The 20,592-nt window shown below is 37.9% G+C and overlaps 1 protein-coding gene across 4 annotated transcripts in view; it reads left to right on the forward strand.

The window, feature by feature from the left end:
- The first annotated feature begins 2,356 nt into the window (after positions 1-2,356).
- The window catches only part of LOC309647867 (phospholipid-transporting ATPase IB-like), a 75,926-nt gene continuing 57,690 nt past the window's right edge, over positions 2,357-20,592 (forward strand). For 2 of the 4 annotated variants that reach the window (XR_014256330.1, XR_014256331.1), the window contains exons 1-3: positions 6,611-8,692; positions 13,681-13,971; positions 14,746-14,811. The gene's annotated coding sequence lies outside the window, so the exon portion shown is untranslated. Of the gene's footprint in view, positions 5,195-6,610; positions 8,693-13,680; positions 13,972-14,745; positions 14,812-20,592 lie in introns of those variants that run through there. The other 2 variants (XM_082435774.1, XR_014256332.1) reach the window with 2 other exon arrangements.

The raw sequence follows: 20,592 nt of genomic DNA on the forward strand, positions 1-20,592 counted from the left end.
TAGATTCCTGGGAGAGTCTGAAATTGCAGTTAGGTCAGGTATTGAGTCTCGGTTTGGGGATGTGGGCTGAGCACACATGACTCCATTTTGGGCCTATTGTCTCTTTTTTAACAAATGGATATTGAACATTATTTTCACAAATAAACCAAAAACTGTTTCTTTAAAAATAGTGAATTAATTAATTTTTTCCCAAACAATGTGCATTCTTCTTTCCTCTTACACCCCAGCATCTGTGGCCTGATTCCCCAAAGCATGTGGTCAGGATACTGGTGATGATTTTATTTCCATTGGATTTTCCTCCAGACTCATGAAGTCATATCTCTTGGACCATTTCACTATTTCTAATGTGAAATTTGAAAAATTAGAGAAGTAAATTAATAAGTAAATCATTCGTTCTTCTTAAAGCCAGATGATTTTTTAAAATTGTATTTTTAAAACCTTGTTTCCCAATGACATTAAAAAAAAAAAAGAAGCTTTAAACCTCAGAAAAGTTGTTGTTAGCCCCTCTCTAGGAGAGATTTTTTTTTTTTTTGTCCATGCCAGGTGGCATGAGGGATCTTAGTTCCCCAACCAGGGGTTGAACCCGTGCGCACTGCAGTGGAAGCGTGGAGTCCTAACCACTGGGCAGCCAAGGAAGTCCTAGGAAAGATTTTTCTAAGAACATCGTTGCAAGAAAATACATCTCAGTATTCATTCTAGCTTTCTCCTTTCTTAATATTTGACTACTGCTACCACTAGAGCAGTCATTTCCTGTCATTAACACGTGCTCGCCTAATTAGGTACCACTTAAATGATTCATTTGCTTTGAGTAGTGTTCTAACAGCTTTCTAAGTATTTAAAACAATTGCTAATCCTTTATCCCTGTTGGAAAGTCCCTTCTAGCTGAAGCGTTCCACTGTGAGATTGGTCACCAGGACCATCCTTGGAGGGTGGGAGCTCTGGCTTAGACTGTTGGCAGTGAGGTGGGGACAGATGAAAGCTGTGTTTTCCATAGGCATGGCCATGGGGCTCCCTGGGGGGTGGGAAACATCTTTTCTTGCTGGCACTCTCTGCTTGGTGACCTGGCAGAGTTGCCATCTCAGTGGCTCATTTTGCTCCTTGGTGGCTATATTGACAGGGGCCAGTGGACCAGAGAAGGAAGAAGGGGAGAAGGGAGATGACAAGCATGGGTGCATGTGGAGAGGAGGCTGAGAGGGTGAAAAAAGCTTGGGGGACAGAGGAGGGAAAAGGATCACTTGTGGTCGTAGTTGTGGTTCTGTTACTTACTAGCTCATGACCTTCCTGGTCACCTAACCTCTCTGTGCCACAGTTTCTTGATCTGTAAAATGGGGCTAGCAGTGGTGTCCACCTCACAGGATTGTTGTGAAGATTAAATCACAATGCCTGGCACATAGTAAAAACTGATAGAGCACTTGGTATGAGTGTTTATTATTACTATTATTTTAATTGGAGCACTCTTCTCTGAGGCTTGTTTGGATCTCACTAGGGTTTTCTTCTCCCTGAAGGAGATCTTCCTTCTCTCCTTCAGCAGTCATTTCTATGAACCTCTTACTTTTCCTCCAAGCTTGAACATCCTTTTCTTGATCAATCTTATTCCCGAAGAAAAATAAAATTCTTTTTGTTGGAAGAGCTTGAAAACGTGGAAGAACTAATGACTGAAAGCCCAGCTGGTCTGCTGGACACACACAGAGCGGTCCTCTGAGGCCAATGGTGGTCACTGCACTTGAAAGACCGGCAGCTGGGGCTCCATTTAAATGACCTTCCCAACGTCGCTAAGCAAATAAGTGGCAGAATCAGGGTTCAAATCCAGGTCTATCTGGTTCCAAAGTCCTTGGTATTGTCAACCAATCTGTGCCTCCAGAGGTGAAAGAAAAGTTAAAGAATGTAAAAAAAGCAAACAAAATGTATTTTCATCTTCATGGGGAGAACTGCAGTCTATGCAGCTACAAATATTTTTTAGAATACTGTTCTAGGACTAGGGTGGACCACCTGTTTGTGGGGTCCCCTGCTTTAGTAAACAGACAAGGTAATTCCCAGTCGTTATGAGGGCGATAAAGAATATTGAAGAGTATGATCTGACGGAGACAGCGGTGCCGCTGGTGGTGGAGGTTTATCTCTGAGGGGCCTGGGAGCCTTTGTGGGGAGGTGGGACTTGGGCTGATAATTGAAAGATGACAGGAGAGTTAAGCGTGGGCGAATGAGATGGTGAGGAGGAATTTAGCATCTCTGTGCAGCAAAATGGGGGCAGGAAGGTCTAGTTGATAAAGATGGTGTGAGGACTGAATAATACACAGACCCAGGGCTGCTTTCCCCTTTCCTCATCAAATTTTAATGATTATATTATATATATAAAATAAATGGTTCCCCAAACAAACCCTGTCAAGGCATTACTATTATTTTCCCTTCCTCCCACTTCCAACGGTATTTTGTGCTTACACACAAACAGTAAAATGTATGTTTTTACTATGTGGCTCTTCCTTTATTCCTAAGGCAGTGTCTTCAGTCTATTATCTGTTTCTATTTGCTAAGCGTTACCTTTTATCAAGCTGTAGTAGGAACTACGCCTATAGTCGGAGAAAAAGGGAGGTTTTTCCGGTTTGTGTTGTGTATTTTGAAGTTAATTATTTTCTGCATATAACTCAGAATGCGGACATAGCTGATATTTTCCTGCCATTCTCTTATCCTTCTGATTTTGACTTATCGTCCATCTCTTAAGGAAATAAAATTCCTTGAGTGAGTTTTGAATAAGAACAACATCTACTGAAAGGTTTATAGAAGCTTTGCAAAGCAAGGTGTAATATCAAATAAGGGTAAAGCTAATAATACCTTGAAAGCTGTAGCCCACTTTCTCCTTTTAGTTTATAAGCTACTGCTTCCTACAGACACGTGTGTCTTGTCTGAAAGTATGGATATTTTGCAAGTTTGCATTTTGGGCCTTTGACTGCTATCTGAAAAATATACCTGTGCTGTAAGCAGGTGACAGTAGGTAGAAGCGTATGGGAACTATATTGCAATTGAGCTCAAAACAGAATAACGACTTCTGTAGCTCTTCTGCAGAGAATTAGTTTCTAGGGAATCCTTAAGTATTTGAATGTTTTACAGGAGTTAGCCTAAAATACTAAACAGTCTGGTTTAAGGAAAAATTTTTTTTCAAACAAGTCCTTGCAAAATGGGATTTAAATTCATTTTCTGTTATTTTGGTGATTTTCTGGCTTACTGAATTGGAAACTGAAGCCTCATTTGTTCTTTCCCTCATTCAACAAATAGTGATTGAGCATCTATTCAGTGCCATGCACTGTTCTCAGCTTCCAGGACAGAAGTGAATTTCAGCTGAGGCTTCAGGGATTTAATGGGTCCTGGGCCAACTTTTGTTTCTTGGCTTGATTTCTCTCGCCATTTGGTCCCATGAACTCTGTATTTCATTTCGTCAGGAGCTTGGCCAGAACAGATTTAGGCTGAGGGGTTTTCTTAACATCACTGGGTCCATCTTTTTTTCAAAGTCGAATATTGGAAGATTAGGAACCTAACCCAGCTTCATACCCAGTGCATGAACATGCTGCAGTAGCCCTCATGGGCGATTACTCAGCGTCTGTTGACAAAGCACAGGAAAGGGGCTGATTGTGTAACCTGCCTGTTCCTTATGGGATACGGGTGGGTCTGTTACACCCACACACTGAGAAGACATCTGGGCAATAGAAAATCGGCCTCTTGAAGGACTGTACACGTATTAGTGTGGCAATTCTGTTTTCAGTCAAACTGTTCTCATTTATATTTTAGTTTTCAGTTTTAATCTGGAAGTCGTATGTGGGGAAAGAGGAAGTCATAGGATGAAGAAAAGAGTAAGTTTGCTTTTCCCAGGGAATGTGAGGTGGGCAGCAAGGTCAGGGAGTGCAGTGGCCTTAAACTGACCAACTCCTTCATCAGCTGAATGCTCGTCTCCAGCAGGTACACAGTGCCTGGCATGCAGTGGGTGCTTAGGAAATATTAACTGTTCTCAGTTAATACTGGGGGTTGAAGATTTCAAGCTTGTCTGCTGTCCAAGGAAAGCAGGTGACCTTGTATAACTGGCAGGGCTCTTTATTCTCTTCCTTAAACTTCAGAGGCAGAAATAACAGGCAGAAGAACTATCCCAGGCTGGCTTTTCCTGTCTGGTCTTGGAGGTTGTCTGGCCTGAGTGAGTGCCACCCTGTATTCTAAAGGTTACCTGAGTACCCAGAGCCGCTAATGAGCAGCAATGCAGTGCTTGGAAGGTCTGAGTGGAAATCTTATCATTCTTAGATACTTTAACAGAGCAGAATCATGTTATTTAACAAAACACTGATTTTTTTTTTTTCTCTCAATGGCTATAAGCTTTAAAAGTTCAGGAGTCAAAAATACTCAATATCCCTGTTTAGTGTGGATGAGAGGAGATTTAGCCCAAGTCATGTATGCAAACGATCAGACTCTGTGATACTAAAATCACGTTGATAATTGTCAGACGTGTTCATTTGTGTCTTACCACCGTCCCTTCTCTTTCCCCCACTGGATGTTTTCCAGTTCATCCAGGAGTGATGAGCTCCTGGGGGCTGAGTCAGGCAGGGCAAACTTCTGGGGGGCTGGAGACTAGACCTCCCTATTCATTGCAACTCCACTGGGGAGACTTGTCCTGGGAACTAGATACCCTGTTGAAGGGGGTACCTCCTAAAACAGGACACACTGGGGGCAAGTGGTAGATGACAGGGTCAAGTGTTCATAGGTTTTGATCAGAAGGAACTGGGTTTTTTAGAGATATATCTTTCAAGCTATAAGAGCCAAACAATTATGATTCTTAACTTAAATTTTGCATTTAAAAAATCTATATCATCAACTCTAGTTTTCTAGGCTTGGAACACCCATATGCCATCTAAAAAAGCTAACAGTCTTGTCCTTCAGTTGCCATTTTTCTAATTTTGTATTAACCATTCGAGGATCTGTCTAACCATCTGCTTCATGACTTGTGTTAATTTCCACAATTCTAGGTGATGTTATGTAAGTTATAGTTATATGGCTGCTTTCTGCAGACTTATAGATAAACGTTGGAGTCTGACACCAAAGAGTGTAGGATTGACTGGCTCTGTGAAATTGGCTCTTATCAGTTCCATGCACACCATTATGGTCCTACTTGTTTTCTTCAGTAGGAGGGAGGTGTTTTCTGACCCTCCTCTTAGCTCTTCAGGTCAGTAGCACTTCTTTGCTTTTGAACATTTTTCCTTTTGGGGTTAATAAGATTTTAAATGTCTTTCTCGATGAGCAAGGGCGAGAAAGATGCCGTCTGCATTTGTATCAGTAGTCAAGTACAGCATAACTTAGAGTGTAATTGCTAAAGTAATTAAGTACCATGTTACCAGGATTGCTGTATTGGTAAAATATGAATTGACAGATTGACTGATTGAATTAGACTTGTTTCTGAGGCTCTCTGGCTTCATAGTTGCTTTGAAGCATTCCTTTCTTTAAAAAAGTGTGATATCTTTATTGAGATATAATTCACATACCATAGAGTTCACTCATTTGAAGTGTACAGTTGTATAGTTAGTATACTCAGAGCTTTACAGCCATCACCATGATGAACACAGAATATTTTCGAAATCCCCCCGAAAACCCATATCCGTTAGTCTTCACTCTCTGCCATCCTCCCACCCCCACCCCATTCTTTAACCCCAGCCCATGCAACCACTAATTTACTTTCGCGCTCTCTGTACTTTCTTTTCTGGATATTCCATGTAAATGGAATCATATAATATGTGGTCTTTAGTGACATGCTTCTTTGATTTAGTTTACTGCTTTCAGGCTTCATCCATGTTGTTGTAGCATGCATACGTAGTTCACTCCTTTTCAATGCCAGATAATACTCCATTGTGCGGATATACAATTTGTTTGTTCATTCCTCTGTTGATGGTCATTTAGGTTGTTCCACTGGCTGTTATGAACAATGCTGTGATAAGCGTTCATGTGCAAGCTTTCACTTGGACACATTCTTTCATTTTTGGGGAGTATATATCTATGAGTAGAATTTCTGGGTCACATGGTAACTCTGTTTTTAAGCTATTGAGACAATAGTTATATTTTCCAAAGTAGCTGCACCATTCTACATCTCCACAGCCGGTGTACGAGGGTTCCAATTTCTCCACCTCCTCACCAGTGCTTGTTACCATCTGTAATTGATTATAGCCATCCTAGTGGGTATGAAGTGGATCTCATTGTGATTTTAATGTGCATTTCTTTAATGATTAATGATGTTGAACATCTTGTCATGTGTTTTTTGGTTATTTGTATATCTTCTTTGGAGAAATGTCTATTCAAATCCTTTGGCCATTCAAAAAATTAATACCTTTTTTTAACAATATTTTATTTATTTTATTTTTTAACCATTAAAAAATTGAAGTGCAGTTAATTTACAATGTTGTGTTAGTTTCAGGTGTACAGCAAAGTGATTCAGCTATATATATATATATGTATGTGTGTGTGTTTATATATATATATATATATATATATATACACTTTTTTGATTGTTTTCCATTATAGGTTATTACAAGATATTGAATATAGTTCCCTCTGTCCCTCTGCTATACAGTAGGTCCCTGTTGTTTATCTATTTTGTTATTATAATGTATGTAAGTTAATCCCAAACTCCTCTAAAAAATACATTTATTTTTTTAGAATAGTTTTAGGTTTACAGAAAAAATGAGCAGAAAGTACAGATAATTCACATATAACCTTCCTCTCCCCCTTACACAGTTTCCCTTATTATAAACATTTTGTATTTGTGGTACATTTGTTACAATTGATGAAGCAATACTGATATGTTGTTATTAACTAATCTCCATAGTTTATATTAGGGTTTGATCTTACTGTACAGTTCTGTGGGTTTTGACAAATACATGTGACTATCCACTATTGCAGTATCATATAGAGTAGTTCCACTGCCCTAAAATCTCCTATGCTTCACCTACTCTGCTGTTGTTGGATGAGTATTCTTTAAAAGTCAATTAGATGCAGTGGATTGATGGTTCTATTCTGTTCAACTATATCTTTACTTATTTTCTATCTGCTGGATCTGTCAATTATTGATAAGGAGGTGTTGGAGTCTCCAACTATAATAGTATATTCATCCATTTCTCCTTGCAGTTCTATGAGTTTTTGCCTCATATATTTTGATGCTCTGTTGTTAGGTGCATACACATTAAATATTGTTATGTTTTCCTAGATAATGGACTCTTTATCATTATGTAACGCCCCTCTCTATCACTGATAATTTCCTTGCTCTGAAGTCTGCTCTGAAATTAATATAGCTACTGCAGCTTTCTTTTATTAGCATTAGCATGGTATATCTTTCTCCATTCCCTTTATTTTAATCTATCTGTGTCTTCATATTCAATGTGAGTTTCTTACGGGCAACGTAAAGTTAAGTCTGTGTCATTTTTTGTTCTATCAGACAGCCTCTTTTAATTGGTGTATTTAGATCATACATGTTTATCATGATTATTAGTTTAATATCTGCTGTATTTGTAACTATTTTTTATTTGTTCCCCTTTTTTTTCTTTTTCTTTCTTTCCTTTCCACTTTTTTCTGCCTTTGGTTCTAATTGAGCATTTTGTATGATCTGCTTTCTCTCTCTCTCTTCTTTTTTTTTTTTTTTTTTTTTAGCATATCAATCATACTTCTTTTAAAAACGTTTTTAGTCCACTTTCAAATAACTCTACACCACTTCTCTCTAGAGGTAGGGAGATACTTCACAATAAGAACAAAAACTGTAAACCATCTGGTGATGAGACATTTATGGAGAAAATTATGAAATTTTTCTTAATGACAAGTAAGGACCTATATACATGGAAGGGTGTATACAATATGTGGAAAAACCAGGGTAATTAACATGGCAGTTCTCCTCAGTGTAATCTATGAACTCAGTGCACTGCAGGAATGCATAAAAGTACCAACAGAATTTTCACAGAACTTGACAAGTTTGTTCTAAAATGCATTCAGAAGTAGGAGGAGGAGGCTAAGAATTATTGTGATATTTTTTGAATGAGAATAATAAAGGAGGCTTACCTCTCTAGACATCAAGATTTACCTTAAGCTTATAATAATTAAAATAATATATATTTGTTGACCATTTATAATCTGCTAGATATTATTCTAATCACTTTCCAAATATTAACTCTCACAATAATTCTATCAGTAATCTTATTTTCCCCACTTCTCCAGTAATAGATGAGAAAACTGAGCAACAGAAATTTAAGTAGTTTGCTTATGATCACACATCTAGTAACTTGTAGAGTTAGGGAATGAATTCAAAAGCCTAGCTCTTAACCATCATGCTACACTGCCTCATGTTGTAGTGAAATAGGGACAAACAAATAGACGAGTGGAAGAGACTAGAAAAAAAGTGTGTGTGTGTGTGTGTGTACATATATGGGACTTCACGTAATAAATTGTTAGACTGTATATCTTTTGTCAGAATTTGCTCTATTTATTCCATTTAAAAATATTTTTATCTTTAATTAGTAAAAACAAATACCTCTTTCACAAAACGTCTAGAGGTTCCTGCTACTTGGAGCCACAGCCATTGAAGATCGCCTTCAAACATGTGTTCCAGAAACGATAACAAATGTACTGAAAGCAAACATAAGAATATGGGTCTTGACAGGAGATAAACAAGAAACTGCAATTAACATAGGTAATAGACACAAAGAATGTTTTTTTAAAAAATCTGGTTGTACATGTATCTTAAATATGCCCTAGAATTAAGAATGTATGGTTGAGTTTCCTTCAAGTAGTTGCTTTATATGTCTTCAGGAAAATGTAGTGCAATGAAATCTTGCCATTATATGGCAGAGAATTTGAACAAACTAAGCAAAGCAAACTCTTATCTTTCCTTCACATTCTTGAAACATGGAATGCAGAATGCCCACGTGAGTAATATGTAATTTCTTGTTCTTTTCCTTTGATGCTTGAAGTTATCTTATGGCATTTCCCCCCCATGATGTATATACCTATGCTTGAATTATATATGTCTGTTCATAAACATTTTGATCATTAGTGAGAATATTCAGTTAGTGTTTTTTTTTCCAGGCTCTGATGTCACTTCCTTGCCTTTATAGTTGTTGTTGTTTTTTTTTTTTATTTCACTGTTTGATTGTACGTTAGGATTGAGGTGTGCAGAAAAGGAGTTGAAAAATCAACTTTTAGCTGTGAATGTGTAAATTTTGGTAAGAAGGAATTGACATTACTATTTTTTCCATGATCATCATGGTAGCCAGCTCTGGGTAGATTAACACATATTATAAAATCACTCTGTATTCATCAGACACCCTATAAATGATATCTCCACTAATTTGTCTATTCTACATTCATTCACTTAATAAATATTGAATACTTGCTACATGCCAGGAAATTCTAGGATCTGGGAATGAAATATTGAGTAATAAAGTCTCTGTCCTCATGCAACTTACATCCAAGTAGACAAGACAAAATTAACAAGCAAATCACTGTCTGTTGTAATATTATTGCAGCAAGTGCTAAGACTAAAAACAGCAGGGCATAGCCATGGGTAGAGGGGTAATTAGACAGAAAACGTGTTAAGGAGGTGACATTTGAGGCAGAGACCCAGATGGAAAGAAGGAGCTAGCATTGGGAAGGTTCCAGGCAAAAGTATGGTGAACACAATGGCCCCGGTGTCCTATTTGAGGAACAATAGCAAGGCCAGCGTGAGTGGAACACGGGGAGCAAAGCAGGGAAAGAGGAGATGAGAGCTTGTCAGACCACAGTAAGAAATGTGTAGAGTTGTGAGCAGGGGAGTGATATGATCTAATTTGTGTTTTAAAAATACCTGCTGGCTGTTGTGTGGAAACTAGACTAAATGGAAACCAGGAAATTACTTAGGAAGCGTTTGTAGGATTCTAGACAAAAGATGACAGTGACTTGTACTAGGATGTGATGGGGAATGTGGGGGAGGGACTCCAACTGACCCTTGAATGTCATGACTTGAACTGCATGGGTCCACTTGTACTTGGATTTTCTTCAGTAGTACATACTGCAGTTCTGCAGGTTGCAGAACCACAGATACGGAGGGCCAACTGTAAAGTTATACGTGGATTTTTGACTGTGTGAGGGTTAGTGCCCTTATCCCAGCGTTTTTCAAAGGCCAACTGTAAATTTGGGATACATTTGGTGGGTTGATCTGTCAGCCCTCATTGATGTGGGTGCAGTGGGTACAGATGACTCTTTCAAAGAGTTTTGCCGTGAAGGGAGCTGAGATCTAGGGTGGTAGCAGAAGAGAACATATAGTTGATGAAGGGTTGGTTATTTCTGAAGGAGCTACTTTACCTCTCTGAACATCAGTTATCTTGTCTGTAAAATGGGATGATAATAGTTTTTACTTCATAGGGTTCTTGTGAGGATGCCTTGAGGTAACCCCCGTGAGGAGCTTAGCTTGGTGCAAAGCACTTAGCAAGTCCTGCAGGAATGTTAGATGTTAACGTGATTAATAAAGACTCGCAAAAGGGGTCCAACCACGATGCTGCCACTCATTTATCCATCTGACAAACATTTGGAAACATACCATGCGTATGCTCTCCTTTTTCCAGCTCTTCCACATTTCTGCTTTAATGTGACTTGCTATGTTTCTTGAGAACCACGAACTCAATGACCACAGTAACTTAGTGCTTGTCTTGTGAAGAGGCTCAGCTGACCCAGCACCATAAAAAAGGACAGTTGCTTTCTCTCCACCTTTCTAAATTACACCTTTGTCAGGCCCACTCCCGGACACTGTTAGTTTTACCTGAGCCTTCACCTGTCTCTTCAGCTTAGTACTGAAACACAATCTAGATGAGACCCAGCAGTTATTGTTAAGAGCAGAATTTTTGTCCCTATCGAATGAGACTTACTTCTGTTACCAGAAGTCTACAATTCACTTGAAGCACCCTTTGCTCAGAATAAATGGATTGGGTTAGCTAATTGCTGCATTGAATTGCACCCATTTCAAACAAGTGTTTAGTAACTGTGGTGGATTTGAAAAAAGAAAGGAAACAAGCTCTCGATTTCTCAGAGTAGGGCTTGAAAACACTGGGAAGAACGGGCAGGGCTAGAATGAAGGGCAGTACACACACGTAGTGGAAATAGGGCAATGCATACACCTGTAGGGGAAAGGGCAAAACACACACATGGTGGGCATAGGGCAATCATACGTGTGTAGGGGAAAGGGCAACACACGCGTGTCGTAGGGGGGAGTCCACAAGGGGGCGCTGGCCCGCGGGAGGGACAGCCGGTGCGTCCGTGCCTTTTGCAAATGAGTATCCACCGTAAAAACCTGGCACAGGTTTTTAGTTTTTAAAAGATAATTGTGTTGTGATATAAAATATCCTGATTTATGACTGTTGCTTAATGTATAAAATGTTGTAAGGGCAAAGCAAGACATGTCTGACGGCTTAGTGCAGCTTGCCATCCCCCGACCCTTTCTGAGTTCTGGGTCCTAGCTTGGACTTCACTGTCTTCCCTTAGAGGCTGCTCAGGAAGAGGAGACCAGCTGAAAGACAGAGTCAGTGAACTTTGCCTGGTATAAACTGAAGACTGTGCTGACATATTTGTTTTCTTAGAGGCTTTCTGAGCTCTTGCTTTTTTCCCCAGAAAAGCAATAGCCTTTGGTTAGAGAGCTTTCATGTTACTTTCATGGGTTTCAATGGCTGAGGAATGATTCAAAGAGGAAAAAGATTGAGAGCTGGTTCTGTGACCTGATATCTTTGAAGAGAAATGCATAGCAGAGTGGTTGAAAAGACAGGCTTCAGAGTTATAAAGACCAGGGTTTGAACCTGAATCTTCTGCCTCTACATTTATCAGTCGGAGCCTTTTCTAACCCCCAGTTTTCTCATTAATAAAATGGAGATAGTCATGATACCTCTGGTTGTTGTGATGATTACGTGAGATGGTGTCTGTGAAGTTCTTTCTAAGATGGTGTATTGGGCAGAGTGAGGGCTTTGTAGATGTTAGCTGCTGCCTTTATGAATATTGTGACAGTTTAGATTACCACCATCTCTCAAGGAGGTAAAGTTGGCTAACATCATGCAGTTAAAAGACTACGCATAGTCTTGACACAGGTTCCAAACAAAATTTGGCTAAGGATTTGGCAGGAGGTTTACTTACAGGAATCAGTATGTCAGGATTGTTTTTTGTCAACAGCAACAAGTGAAAATAAGGACTACTGTCACACGTTTCTAAGACCAGTTTCTAATTCTGCTACCTTCTGAGAGTTTTCTGAGAACATGATTTGACATGGATCTGCTGCCTCTTGACCTCAGTAGGACATGTATTATTACATTTGGTTTACCAATGAATTTGTATGTGGTTTGTTCTCTTTTGTGTTAGCTTTGCTTCCTTAGGTTTTAAGAGGCTTATCACACATCTGTTGTAAATCTTCCTTTGCACCCAGTATAAGGCTGGGTACGAGTAGAAGCACTCAGACCTTGCAAGCTGATTTGATTTGCATTCTCGTCGTAATGCATGGAGACTCTTTAGCCTTTGCTTAGAATCAGCCAGGGGAGTCAGCAGTAGCTTCTGGAAAGAGGAAGGCTCCTCACGGGGGCAGCACCAGGACCCTTGATGGGAGGCTGGCTTGCCCTCTGTGTCCGGTTTCTGCCCCTGAGCAGCTGCACAGATACTAACTTTCCAACCTGAGCACTGGGTCAGGAGCTGCCAGCGCTCAGGCAGTTAACTTCGCCAGTAACCTATTACAAAATATAAGTGGACACGTGGACATTACAATAAAACATGTCAGGAAGTCATGAGAATTCTTTGAAAAGTTTAGAATCTCTGGTTTTGAAAAAGCATTGCAACAATGCAAAGCAAATATCCACATGCTCCAAACAGAACTTTAATTTAAAGATCATCATATTTTATGGAATAGAACACTGTTTACCTAGGAAGCATCAGATAAACCAATAATTAATGAAGAAGACCATTTAAAAATGATTCTCTCCTTGTAATTGAACAGACTACATAAAGAGGCATTTTGAATCACATACATGTGAAGCTACTTTTGTTATTTTGTACTACATCTACAAGTTTCAGGAAATTTCAAAGGAAACATTAAAATGATATTGTATAAATTTACATTTAAATTCCAACTTACATGAAATTGATTTGTATGAAATCATTTTAGAAAATTTGTTCCATAGGAATCATCAGTTACAGATGTACAAAAATTTAATTTTCAAAATTATTTATCAGAAATTTATCACAGAGTTCTTACAGCCTATAAAACTCTCTTAATAGTTCTAGCAATAGTTATATTAGCAGAAAGATCCTGCTCAAAATTAAAAATGATCAAAAATTACAATCTTTCATTTGTCAAGAGTAACATTGCTTTTAATTATATTGCTTGAAAATAAAGTTGTTAAAAGTAAATTTTGATGATCTAATAAATGAATCTGCAGAAAATTAAGGCAGAAGAATCTTATGATCAATCAAGATTTCACATTAATAAAGTATTTCTTGCATTATATAAAATTATGGCACCAAAATATAACTTTTTGCAGTTTGTAAGTTTATGTTGTTATTCACCATTACACCTGTTATGTTTTGTAAGTATAAAATATTTTTAAAGAAAACCTTTATATTTTAGTATCTGTGATGGCACTTCCCCCTTCCTTTTTTTTTTTTTTTGTGAACAAGGGGCCCACATTTTCATTTTGCTGAGAAGGAAGCTGGAGAGGATATATTGAAGATTTGTGGGGAGAGGAAAGAGTATGAGATGGCTGTCTGGAGAGTGGGAGGGTGCGTGGACCAGTGGGCAGCTGCTGAATTATATGCACACACACCATCTCCTAAGGACAACCATTAATTCTCAGAGAGGAAAACTGAACCTGTGAGATGGAGGAGAAATACTGTCCTAACTTGCTCAACCTGTGAAGAGCTCGCCTCTTAACAACTGAATCACTACTTCCCATTATTTTCCACAGCTGGGTTAGTTCCTTTCATTTATCCAAGAGCTTTCACATCATGCCCCTTTAACCCTTTGGGAGGAAAAGAAAGTGACCTATCATTGAACTGTCTGTTTGTTAGTGGATGTCTCCTCAGCTTCACACAGCTTAAAATGACTGCTTTTATAAAGACTCAACCTTTCTGGTAAGGGTTCATCTATCTCAGAGACGGTTTCATTCTTCTAGATACAGATTGTATTTGGGCCCCCTTAGGCTAATTCTGTATATATTTTTATTTCTCAGTCTAATTTTAAAAGTGAGAATGACTTAAAATTTTCAATTTGGAAAATGCTTCCTGAGATGTACAAGAAATGTACACATTTATTTCTTTTGGTCATACCTTGGATGATATTAATAGGATACTAGGTATCATACCGTTGATATAGCAATTTGACAGAGCAGAGCTTGGCTTTCTCAAAAACTTGGAATTATTATAAAGCATAAACTGAAGCTCATGTCATAAAAAGATAATAAAAATAAAAATCCATAGACATCGAAAGTACAGATTTAGCCATTAGTTATATGCACCTTCCCAATCTTTTCTGTTTAAGTTGCCTTTTAAGATTTAAATGAACCAATTTTTTGATTCCTTTTCCTTCTACAACCCCTCGCTCAGTTTTTGTGATGAGCTACTGGGTTTGAAATAGTCATGAGGCAGAAAGTATGATAAAGGAAGAATATAAATAGATTTTAAAAATGAGCTCATGCAAGGCATTGAGCCTTCAAATATGTGACATCTTTATTTCTCTCTTTGTAGCATATTCCTGTAAACTGTTATCAGGTCAAATGCCTCGTATTCAAATTGAATGCAAATTCATTAGAGGTAAGTGATTTTTTAAACTGTATTTAATATGAATGTAACCAACTTGTTACTTGAGGGTTACCCAGCTCCTTTAAAATCTACATAAGATTGCCTTCAACTCCCACTCAAGTCCATTGGAAAGTCTAGATTTGCCCCAAGATACTTTCCCAAGACTCTGAAAATTCTACTGGTTTTCTGTTCTGTGTCAACCCTGGTTCCCACTTATTCCTCCCTCTGTCTGAGGCTAGTCCTTTATCACCCCCCTGGTGTCATACCAAATCCAGGATTCAGATCCTTCATTTTTAAAATGGAAAGAGGAGAAAAAAAGAATCTGTCTATATAGCAGTCGTTATGAAAAGTTTGAAAAGACAGATGGCATTTACCTTGCAAGAATGAAAGAACTTTGGAATTCAGTATTGAACATCCTTGCCCTTAAAAGTTAAATGGCTAGTTCTGTTAAATATTTTTTACTGTATCATTTTCTTAGACTCATTTTTAAAGACTTTTAAATAGATTTCATTTATTCCTTTTCTGACACTCTTCCTTTTAAAAAATGTAGGTCTGAGTTTCTGACATGATCATTCTTCTCTATGAAAAACTTTAAAAAGTATTTCTTACAAGGCAGATCTGCTGGCGATGAATTTCCTCAGTTTTTGTTTGTCTGAGAAAGTTTTTATTTCTCTTTCGGTTTGAAGGTTAATTTCACTGGATACAGAATTCGATGTTGGGGTTTCTTGTTCTTTCAATACTTTAAATATTTTACTTTCTTCTTGACTGCAAGGTTTGTGATGAGAATTCTATCATTTCTTATCTTTATTCCTCTACAGGTAAGGTGGATTTTTTTCCCCACTCTGGACTCTTGCAAGATTTCCTCTTTGTTTTTGGTTTTATGCAGTCTGAATATGATATGCCTAGGTGTAGATTTCTGGCATTTATCCTGCTTGGTATTTTCTGAACTTTCTGGGTCTATGCTCTTGTGTCTGCAATTAATTTTGGAAGATTCTCAGTCATTAGTACTCAAACTTTTCCTTCTGTTCTCTATTTCTTCTCCTTCTAGTATTCCAATTGCTTATATGTTAGACCTTTTAAATTGTCCCACAGTTCTTGAATATTCTGTTGTGGTTTTTTTTTTTTTTTTTTTCCTCTCTGAATTTCACTGTGGGAAGTTTCTGCTGTCATATCTTTAAGCTTGTTAATTCTTTCCTCAGCTGTGTCCAGTCTACTGTTGAGCCCATAAAAGACATTCTTCCTTTCTGTTAGTGTTTTCACAGTGTTTTTACAGCCCTGTGGGTGTGGTGTTAATGTATGTGGGAGGGGAAGTCTTCTGTAATCTTACGATTAAATCTCAGTCTTTAACTGAAACTGTGCCCCTTGTGTCTTCATAAGTGTTTCTTAGTGCTTTCTTTCTCCCCTTAGGTGAGACAGGGAGGCCCGAGGGGGCTGGAGTTGGGTAAATGCCTTTCCCTCCAGGTGGGATAAGGCTCTGGTAAAGTCCTTAACCTCGGAGACTAGGCTTTTGCTGTGGAGAATGCTCTGGGCATATTTCACAATGGTTACTTTTCCCCTCCTCCTGCTGAGCCATGAGGGGAATTTGTTTAGCTTTTCACCATGAGAACCTCACCGTGAGGTTCTTAGAGGTAAATGCACAGAAGTGTGAGGGCCGCCCGCTAAGGTTGCAGCCCAGGGAGTTTCTCACCTTCGTGCTACTCCACACTCAGCCTCTACCAATTCCTCAAAATTACCATTGAAGTGTTCCTACTCGCTTCTGGCTCCAGCTTCTTCTCCAGATAAACAGATTTCAGCTGTAATTCTCTGTGTTCACATGTCTCTCCAGATTTTGGGGCGGCGGTTAGTCCTGTAACCTCAGTTCTCTGACGGATGCAAGCGGAGTTGATGTTCAGTATGTTCAGCTTTTTTTCTGTAAGAATGGCAGTGACATTCTTGCAGAAACCTAGAATCATATAGGTTTATTTCTTACCCTCTACTGAACTTTTATAGTTTTCCTATACACTCATTTAAATGTATTTCTCTTAATACGTTAAATCCTCATAAGCCAATGGTATAATTTTTGCTTTAAACAGTTCAGTGTGTTTGAAAGAAATTAAGATAAAAATAGTCTTTTATACTTTACTCATAGATTTACATAACTTTAGATTTTCATGGGTTTTTTTCTGCTTTTTATGTTATATTCTATTTCACTAAGTGTATATTTTTAATCTAAACCATTTTTCCCCAGCTTCTTGATTTTTATGTATCAAATAATCACTTTTTATTAGAACTTTAAGTTTTCTTCTGAGTAAACATTTTTATTACATGTATAGCAGTCATGGTTCTTAACTGGAAGCAAGCGTGTGTGTGTGTATAAAGATTCATTGAGCTGTATGTTTAAGATTTCTGCATTTTACTGTCTGCCTATTATACCTCAATAAAGTATTCAACATTAATATAAGAAAAGAAGTCTCATCATGTTTAAGGAGTAGTTAATTCATGTCTTACCTCTTCATAGCATATAATAGTGATGGTATATTTTCTATCATTTTTCTTTATTTCTCAATTTAGTTTGCATGTGTCTGGGGTTGTATATAGCTTTTGTACTATTAATAAGGCCTTTTAAAAAAATTGATTAATTCATTTTTGGCTCCGCTGGGTCTTCATTGTTGCACGCCGGCTTTCTCTAGTTGCAGCGAGCGGGGGCTACTCTTCGTTGCAGTGTGTGGGCTTCTCATTGCGGTGGCTTCTCTTACTGCAGAGCATGGGCTCTAGGCGTATGGGCTTCAGTAGTTGTGGTGTGTGGACTTACTAGTTGTGGTGCGTGGGCTCAGTAGTTGTGGCTCGCGGGCTCTAGAGCACAGGCTCAGTAGTTGTGGCACATGGGCTTAGTTGCTCTGCGGTATGTGGGATCTTCCCGGACCAGGGCTCGAACCCGTGTGCCCTGCATTGGCAGGCGGATTCTTAACCACTGCGCCACCAGGGGAATCCCATTAATAAGGGTTTTAAAAGTATAACATAGAGCAGCATCTTCTTATGTTTTATAAGGCCCCTCCATTGTTAAATATTAGATGAAAGCTGAATTATACTTTTTATTTCTCCAAATTATATACACCAAAGGAAACTGAGACATATGTTCGAATTTGTGTTTACAAAATTTGTGAACATTTTGGTCTCGATTACATAGATAATTAGAATTATCCAGAAGCTAGTCTTAGTGTAGCCTACTTTGGAAGGCTTTATTTCACTTAAATATTGTGGTTTAAATAGTGATCCTGGTACTTTGTCTCTCTAAGCTTTTCTCATGTTTTAAGTTCCTGTAAACTTTAAAGTTATATCATTTTCAAAGCTCGTTATCCCTAAATAATCATTATGAAATTATTGATGTACTTGTTTTACATAATTGAAGCGTATAATGCAATTTTCCCGTATAATGTACTGCCGGTTACCAAACTGTATTTTACGTAATTAATTTCAGAAAGTCAGTCACAGAGTCACATTCTAGAATGAACTATGTCAGAATTGGCTTAACTCCTGTTGGTACTGGCAGCAGAAGCAGTGGAAAAGAGAAACAGATAAATAAATTAGGGACGAGAAAAAAAAATTAAACATTAAAACTGACAGTTTTAGCTTCAAGCATTTAGTGTTCCTAAGCAATTGTAAAATTGAAAACAATATGGTAATTAGAAAAGCACCAAGTTTTGGGTTCAGTAATCAATGAAACGTGGGAAAAGTTATTAAAGTAGAGGTAGCCTTCAATTTTGTCAGATTCCATTTGGGGGAAAGAACCATTGCAGTCACTTGAGACCATTCATGGAACATTCAGTCAACTGTGTGGAAAGAGTGGAGGTGGAAATGTTTAATATGATGTATACGTTATAGTACACTTAATAGTTCCTACACAGTGTGAAATCCAATTTCACGCTTTTGAATTCCATCTGTTATTAGACCTTCAAATTTATATAAAGGCCTCAGTAATTCAAGGATTATTAAATTACCTTTTAATTCAGGAAACACACACAGTTATTGCATTTGAGTAATAAGCAATGAAGGCCTTTTGAGAAAAAGAGGGTTGAGGATTATTTTGTTAAATCTTTTGGTGCTTGATACCTGTTGTGCTTTTAAAAATTTTTCCCCAAGTGGCACATTTTGTTAAAATTTCATTTATTAATATGTTAAGGAAAGTAGAGATCTTAAATCTCCTCTATCAATCATTGAATATAAGTGAAAATTATAGTTCAGAAAAATAATTAAATAATAAACCCTTAAATATGATTTACTACTTTATGGCATTCATTTTAGTGAGTCACAGAAATAAAGCAGATACCTCAAAAAATATTTGGTACACTGATCAGGTCCACCAGTCTTTCAATAAATGGTGATAACTGATATTTTTCAGTTTTTTGTTTTTTATTCTACTTGCATTTGATGAAGGAATTTTCTTTACTGTTAATCTATATCACTTAAAATTTTATTACATGTTTTGGTTGAAATACTCCACTACTTGAATTTTTGACTCTGTCACTGGCGTGGGAGTCATTTCTGTAAAATTTTGAGCTTTCAACAGTTTATGTGAATTTTGAAGGAAAGAAAGGATGGGGTAAAAAAAAATAAGGTACAGGAGGTGACTCCTGCATCTTAAATCGAGTCTCTACAACAATCCTTCTCTCTAAAACAGTCCTTCTCTTTTAGACACCTGATACCCAGTTTTACAGAGGTCGACCCCATTATTCTGTTCCCATCTTTTAAAGTTTTTCCAAAATTTCCCCAAACTTCCTTGTCTGCTATTAGCACCCTTCCGTTTTTTCCAACTAAGAATTCACTCCTACTTACATACCTTTTCAAAAGCAGCTTTATTGAGATATAATTCACATGGCATAAAATTAATCTGTTTAAGATAATTCAATGGATTTAAATGCATTTACGGATATACGCAACCATCCGCAGAATCAATTTTAGAAACTTTTCATCATCTCTAAAACAAACTGCGTACCCTTTAGCTGTCATCGCCTTGACCCTCCTTCCCCCCACCCCTAAACAACACTCCCCTACTTTCTGTTTCTATGGATTTGCCTCTTGTGGACTTTTATATTAATCAAGTCATATAACAGGCAGTCTTTTGTGACTGGCTTCTTTAACTTACCATAATGTTTTCTAGGTTCGTCCATGTTGTACCATGCATTAGTACTTCATCCCTTTTCTTATAGCTAAAGAATACTTCATTGTATGCATATACTGTATTTTGTTTATCCATTCATCAGCTTGTTTCCACTTCTAGGTTAATTATGAATAATGCTGCTTGTACATTAATATACAAATTTTTGTGCAGACATATGTTTTCATTTCTCTTGAGTGTATATACACTAATGAGTGGAATTGCTGGGTCATTCAGTAATTCTACGTTTAATTGTTTGAGGAACTGCTGGACTATTTTCCAAAGTTGCTGCACCATTTTACGTTCTGACCAGCAGTGTATGAGAGTTCTGATTTCTGTACATCCTCACCAACACTTGTTATTATCTGACTTTTTATATATATATATATATATTTTTTTTAATTATTTATTTATTTATTTATTTATGGCTGTGTTGGGTCTTCGTTTCTGTGCGAGGCCTTCCTCTAGTTGCGGCAAGCAGGGGCCACTCTTCATCGCAGTGCGCGGGCCTCTCACTATCATGGCCTCTCTTGTTGTGGAGCACAGGCTCCAGACAAGCAGGCTCAGTAGTTGTGGCTCACGGGCCTAGTTGCTCTGCGGCATGTGGGATCTTCCCAGACCACGGCTCGAACCTGTGTCCCCTGCATTGGCAGGCAGAT

Source organism: Balaenoptera physalus (genome assembly GCF_965194825.1).
Source record: "Balaenoptera physalus genome assembly, chromosome: 18".
Classification (NCBI taxonomy): Eukaryota; Metazoa; Chordata; class Mammalia; order Artiodactyla; family Balaenopteridae; genus Balaenoptera; species Balaenoptera physalus.